Here is a 7,500-nt window from a genome sequence, read left to right on the forward strand (position 1 = left end):
ATTATATATACAGAGGAGGAAGGAGCGATAAACGTGCAACAACGCTTCCTCGTGAAAAATACTTGAACGATCATGCACAGAGAGGTATCTCGATACCTGCTCTGCTGTATGACTAGACGGCTTACGCGCGGAGAGTTCATCTCCCGTCCGTCGGAAATTTCGAACGGCTTACGCGCGGAGAAATACACTTCTCCCGTCCGTCGAAATTTTTTTTTTTTACTTTGAACAAGGCGCATAGAGCCCGCCGAACCACGATTTCCGTGCGTCTTACATCTTTCGACGATGGGACGATCCACGCGAAGAGTTGTTTCGTGCTCGCGCGAGGTGCGATAGCGTCGATTCGCTTTTCTGTACGGGGAGAAATAGAACGATGAGTTGACTTATCGGGTCTTCGTTGGAATTACCGTCGCTGGCATTGTAAACTCCAGATGACCTTGTGATTCCTTCGTCGGGCACTGGTAAAGGGTGGCGATGATTCGTTCTATAATAGAAATACCCGTCGTAGCGATTCGGCCGAGACACCCGCCACGAAACACTCTCTCGTCGTGGAATCCCCGCGTCGGAGAGTAAAACGCGCGAAGGCTTACTATGAGAGAAGAAATAGTATATGCCGGTGGTTCGCGTGTGTAGGCTCTATACGAAATTGCGATTCAAGAGAGTAGGAAAAGACGCGATGAACCACGATTTCCGTGCGTCTTACGTCTCTCGACGATGGGACGATCCACGCGAAGAGTTGTTACGTGCTCGCGCGAGGTGCGATAGCGTCGATTCGCTTTTCTGTACGGGGAGAAATAGAACGATGAGCTGACTTATCGGGTCTTCGTTGGAATTACCGTCGCTGGCATTGTAAACTCCAGATGACCTTGTGATTCCTTCGTCGGGCACTGGTAAAGGGTGGCGATGATTCGTTCTATAATAGAAATACCCGTCGTAGCGTTTCGGCCTAGTCACCCGCCACGAAACACTCTCTCGTCGTGGAATCCCCGCGTCGGAGAGTAAAACGCCGAAGGCTTACTTATGAAACTTACGTCTCTCGACGATGGGACGATCCACGCGAAGAGTTGTTACGTGCACGCGTATGGTGCGATTGCGTCGATTCGCTTTTCTGTACGGGGAGCAATAGAACGTTGAGTTGACTTATCGGGTCTTCGTTGGAATTACCGTCGCTGGCATTGTAAACTCCAGATGACCTTGTGATTCCTTCGTCGGGCACTGGTAAAGGGTGGCGATGATGCGTTCTATAATAGAAATACCCGTCGTAGCGTTTCTTCCGAGTCAACCCGCTCACGAAACACTCTCTCGTCGTGGAATCCCCGCGTCGGAGAGTAAAACGCGAATTCATAGTATGGAAACTTACGTCTCTCGACGATGGGACGATCCACGCGAAGAGTTGTTACGTGCACGCGTATGGTGCGATTGCGTCGATTCGCTTTTCTGTACGGGGAGTAATAGAACGTTGAGTTGACTTATCGGGTCTTCGTTGGAATTACCGTCGCTGGCATTGTAAACTCCAGATGACCTTGTGATTCCTTCGTCGGGCACTGGTAAAGGGTGGCGATGATGCGTTCTATAATAGAAATACCCGTCGTAGCGTTTCTTCCGAGTCAACCCGCTCACGAAACTCTCTCTCGTCGTGGAATCCCCGCGTCGGAGAGTAAAACGCGAATTCATACTATGAAAACTTACGTCTCTCGACGATGGGACGATCCACGCGAAGAGTTGTTTACGTGCACGCGTATGGTGCGATTGCGTCGATTCGCTTTTCTGTACGGGGAGAAATAGAACGTTGAGTTGACTTATCGGGTCTTCGTTGGAATTACCGTCGCTGGCATTGTAAACTCCAGATGACCTTGTGATTCCTTCGTCGGGCACTGGTAAAGGGTGGCGATGATGCGTTCTATAATAGAAATACCCGTCGTAGCGTTTCTTCCGAGTCAACCCGCTCACGAAACTCTCTCTCTCGTCGTGGAATCCCCGCGTCGGAGAGTAAAACGCCGAAGGCTTACTATGAAACTTACGTCTCTCGACGATGGGACGATCCACGCGAAGAGTTGTTACGTGCACGCGTATGGTGCGATTGCGTCGATTCGCTTTTCTGTACGGGGAGTAATAGAACGTTGAGTTGACTTATCGGGTCTTCGTTGGAATTACCGTCGCTGGCATTGTAAACTCCAGATGACCTTGTGATTCCTTCGTCGGGCACTGGTAAAGGGTGGCGATGATTCGTTCTATAATAGAAATACCCGTCGTAGCGTTTCTTCCGAGTCAACCCGCTCACGAAACTCTCTCTCGTCGTGGAATCCCCGCGTCGGAGAGTAAAACGCGAATTCATAGTATGGAAACTTACGTCTCTCGACGATGGGACGATCCACGCGAAGAGTTGTTACGTGCACGCGTATGGTGCGATTGCGTCGATTCGCTTTTCTGTACGGGGAGCAATAGAACGTTGAGTTGACTTATCGGGTCTTCGTTGGAATTACCGTCGCTGGCATTGTAAACTCCAGATGACCTTGTGATTCCTTCGTCGGGCACTGGTAAAGGGTGGCGATGATTCGTTCTATAATAGAAATACCCGTCGTAGCGTTTCTTCCGAGTCAACCCGCTCACGAAACTCTCTCTCGTCGTGGAATCCCCGCGTCGGAGAGTAAAACGCGAATTCATACTATGAAAACTTACGTCTCTCGACGATGGGACGATCCACGCGAAGAGTTGTTTACGTGCACGCGTATGGTGCGATTGCGTCGATTCGCTTTTCTGTACGGGGAGAAATAGAACGTTGAGTTGACTTATCGGGTCTTCGTTGGAATTACCGTCGCTGGCATTGTAAACTCCAGATGACCTTGTGATTCCTTCGTCGGGCACTGGTAAAGGGTGGCGATGATGCGTTCTACAATAGAAATACCCGTCGTAGCGTTTCTTCCGAGTCAACCCGCTCACGAAACTCTCTCTCGTCGTGGAATCCCCGCGTCGGAGGGTAAAACGCGATATATAATAGTATATGCCAGTGGTTCGCGCGCGTCGTCTCTGAGATACGCGGTCGACAGAGTTCCGAAAACACGTGATGTGCCACGATTTCCGTGCGTCTTACATCTTTCGACGATGGGACGATCCACGCGAAGAGAACGTTCGTGCTTGCGTGAGGTGCAACAGCGTCGATTCGCTTTTCTGTACGGGGAGAAATAGAACGTTGAGTTGACTTATCGGGTCTTCGTTGGAATTACCGTCGCTGGCATTGTAAACTCCAGATGACCTTGTGATTCCTTCGTCGGGCACTGGTAAAGGGTGGCGATGATTCGTTCTATAATAGTAATACCCGTCGTAGCGTTTCGACCGATGTCACCCGCCACGAAAGTCTCTCTCGACGTGGAAACCCCGCGCCGAAGAGTAAACGCGAAGGCTTACCATACGAAAGAAAACGGTATTATACGCCTGTGGTATGTGCGTCTCGGCTCTGTGATACGCGATCGGCAGAGTTACAAAAAAACGTTGATGGGCCACGATTTCCGTGCGTCTTACATCTTTCGACGATGGGACGATCCACGCGAAGAGTAGTTACGTGCTCGCGCGAGGTGCGATAGCGTCGATTCGCTTTTCTGTACGGGGAGAAATAGAACGATGAGTTGACTTATCGGGTCTTCGTTGGAATTACCGTCGCTGGCATTGTAAACTCCAGATGACCTTGTGATTCCTTCGTCGGGCACTGGTAAAGGGTGGCGATGATTCGTTCTATAATAGAAATACCCGTCGTAGCGATTCGGCCGAGTCACCCGCCACGAAACTCTCTCTCGTCGTGGAATCCCCATGTCGGAGAGTAAAACGCGAAGGCTAACTATATAAGAAATATATAGTATTATTTATGCCTGTGGTTCTCCGTTTGCCCTACTCTCAGATACGCGACTCGGAGAGTTACGAATAATCGTGATGGACCACGATTTCTGTACGTCTTACATCTTTCGACGATGGGACGATCCACGCGAAGAGATCATTCCTGCTTGCGTGAGGTGCGATAGCGCCGATTCGCTTTTCTGTACGGGGAGAAATAGAACGATGAGTTGACTTATCGGGTCTTCGTTGGAATTACCGTCGCTGGCATTGTAAACTCCAGATGACCTTGTGATTCCTTCGTCGGGCACTGGTAAAGGGTGGCGATGATTCGTTCTATAATAGAAATACCCGTCGTAGCGATTCGGCCGTGTCACCCGCCACGAAAATCTCTCTCGTCGTGGAATCCCCGCGTCGTAGAGTAAACGCGAAGGCTTGCTATAGAAGACTATAGTTTATACGCCTGTGGTTCACCGGTTGCCTGCTCTCCGGGGTACGCGATCGCGCAGGAGTTACGGAAGAACTTGATGGGCCACGATCTCCAAGCGGCTATATCTTTCGACGATGGGACGATTCACGCGAAGAGAACGTTCGTGCATGCGTGAGGTGCGATAGCGTTGATTCGCTTGTCTGTACGGGGAGAAATAGAACGATGAGTTGACTTATCGGGTCTTCGTTGGAATTACCGTCGCTGGCATTGTAAACTCCAGATGACCTTGTGATTCCTTCGTCGGGCACTGGTAAAGGGTGGCGATGATTCGTTCTATAATAGAAATACCCGTCGTAGCGTTTCGACCGATGTCACCCGCCACGAAATTCTCTCTCGTCGTGGAATCCCCGCGTCGGAGAGTAACCGCCGAAGGCTTGCTATAGAAGACTATAGTTTATACGCCTGTGGTTCACCGGTTGCCGGCTCTCCGGGGCACGCGATCGCGCGAAGGTTACGGAGGGACGTGAAGCGCCCGAGCAATGAAACGTCCGCAGGAGGAAACGAGCAACCGCCGAACATTGTTTCGCGACGTTTCCATAATGTATTGTCGTTTCGCTCGCATCCCGCTTCTTTCCCCTAGTTTCCTCGACGCGTAGTTTCGCAGCCTTAGTGGACGAATCATTCTCGATTCGAGGAAAGATATGCAGTGGGGCGTGCAATGAGCCCGCCAGAGACCACGATCTCCAATGCGTCTTTACATCTTTGGACGATGGGACGATCCACGCGAAGAGAACGTTCGTGCTTGCGCGAGGTGCATTAGCGTCGATTCGCTTTTCTGTACGGGGAGAAATAGAACGATGAGTTGACTTATCGGGTCTTCGTTGGAATTACCGTCGCTGGCATTGTAAACTCCAGATGACCTTGTGATTCCTTCGTCGGGCACTGGTAAAGGGTGGCGATGATTCGTTCTATAATAGAAATACCCGTCGTAGCGATTCGGCCGAGTCACCCGCCACGAAACTGTCTCTCTTTCGTCGTGGAAACCCCGCGTCGGAGAGTAAAACGCGCGAAGGCTGTGACTGTAACATATATATATATATATACACAGTATACAATGCCTGTGGTTTTTGCGCGTGTCGGCTCTTCGGTATACGCGATCGGCCAGAGTTACGGAGGGACGGTGAAGCGCACGAGAAATTGAAACGGCCGCACGATTGGAACCGAGCAACCGTCGAACATTGTTTCGCGACGTTTCCATAATGCGTTTTCGTTTCGCTCGCATACCGCTTCTTTTCCCCTAGTCTCTGAGACGCGTTTTCGAGCCGTTCTTCTACTATCGATTCTCGTAGAGAGAAGGGACCGGGTAGTCTGGAAGTGGAACCCGCATCTTGCGTGTACCGTACACGGAATTGAGAGGACCGGCCGTGAAGCTCGTTTTAAAGCCGTGCGTCTGACACCCAACTCTTGCGCGCCAATTTCGCGGCAAGAGATAATATGGGACGAATGACCGGCAAAGAGCCAGCTGTGAAGTCTGTTTTTTTAATCGAATCCGTGGACGTGTGTATGCCGTAGCGTCGCTCGTCGTGTTCGTTCATGGTCGTTCCGAGAGAAAGAACGAAAGCGGTAACGAAGGGACCGGCCGTGAAGCTCGTTTTAAAGCCGCGCGTCTGACACCCAACTCTTGCGCGCCAATTTCGCGGCAAGAGATAACATGGGACGAATGACCGGCAAAGAGCCAGCTGTGAAGTCTTTTTTCATTATTTGCTTTCAATCGATCGATCGGTACGATTCGTGCAACGTTTCGCGCGATGCGACGCGAAAACATGCGCGCAACAATAGATGCGTCTGATCGGAAGAACGCGAGGGTCGACTGCACGCGATGGATTCAGTATCGGGTAGGATACAAAATATATCCCCGTCGTTTCCACGCGTGCGAGTCTTCTGCGTCTTTCGCGGGTTTTTGAATGCACTATACGCCCGGAACGTCGAGAAATATATACATATTACTTGAACGTTTTTCGTCTCGAAAGGCTTCGGTGTCGTCTCCAAGGCGACGCCTGAATCTCCTTCGCGCGCTGGTCGGAGATTCAGGTATCAACTTTTATCTTCTCTTTGAAAGAAGAGAGATATTAGGTCGAACAAGTGAGAATAAAATTATATATGTGAAATATAAAATTTATACGATTACCCTGAACGGTGGATCACTTGGCTCGTGGGTCGATGAAGAACGCAGCTAATTGCGCGTCAACGTGTGAACTGCAGGACACATGAACATCGACATTTCGAACGCACATTGCGGTCCACGGATACAATTCCTGGACCACGCCTGGCTGAGGGTCGTTTACGTACCATACACTGCTTGCGTAGCTCTGTCAAATCCCCGCCGTCGTTCACCTCTTCGGATCGAACGTTTTTTTACCGAAGGGCGCAAAGAACGTCTCTGAGTCGGGTTAAGAGAAGGATGCTACGTACGAGCGAACGATGGGTGTCTCGTCGGCGTTTGTCGCGGACACGCGAAAATTCTGTGAATTTCACGGACAGTGTACGTTCTAGTTGTTGCAAAACGATCGGAATCGTTTGTATGGACTCGCGTGAGTGTTCGCGGCGTCGTGCGTCGTTCAATTACGACCGCCCGCGGATACCGCTCCACTGCGATATGGATCTGAGCGACAACTTTTTCGGCTGTTCGTGAGATGAACGGTTTCGTGTGTTTAGAAAAATTTTTTTTCCCGCGCTCCCGACGTCACCTGAAATGATGCGTCAGAGGTGAAAGAAAATATTAAGAAGTCGAGAGAGAGAGACTACACACGTTTTATTCATATTTTGTATACCGTGCGTGAGACGGATGTGCACGACACGTCGTATGTCGGTATATTACCGACTGGCCCCAGGGAGATTGTTTTCTTCCTCTCTTACGAATGAGATGTACGTTTCGGAGGATCGTCGTTACCGAAACACACGGCAAAACGAGACTTCTCGCAGCAGAACCTTTATACACAATACACATCGACTCTTTTTACCCCGAGAGAGAGAGAAAAGGTGTATTTCTTTTTTTTATTTTTCGAATTCGACGCACGAACGCTTTGACGACTGGAGAAAAACACGGTGTGTGTTAAAATCGTGCGGGACGAGCATGCGTATTCGTAACGGGTCGAATAGTTCTTATTCCCCGTCGTCGCGTGTCCTCGCTGGACCACCACCGTGCGCTTCCGCCACGTTCAGTTGAATTTCGAAATATATATATATAA

General features: G+C 50.3%; 1 non-coding gene across 1 annotated transcript; it reads left to right on the plus strand.

Annotated features, from left to right (window-relative positions):
* The first annotated feature begins 6,437 nt into the window (after window positions 1-6,437).
* On the plus strand, window positions 6,438-6,592 carry LOC143175370 (5.8S ribosomal RNA). Its single transcript, XR_013000177.1, has one exon. It is a non-coding gene; the product is annotated as a 5.8S ribosomal RNA (ribosomal RNA).
* The last annotated feature ends 908 nt before the right edge of the window (window positions 6,593-7,500 follow it).

The sequence above is a fragment of the Nomia melanderi genome, unplaced genomic scaffold, assembly GCF_051020985.1.
Source record: "Nomia melanderi isolate GNS246 unplaced genomic scaffold, iyNomMela1 scaffold0066, whole genome shotgun sequence".
Taxonomy (NCBI): domain Eukaryota; kingdom Metazoa; phylum Arthropoda; class Insecta; order Hymenoptera; family Halictidae; genus Nomia; species Nomia melanderi.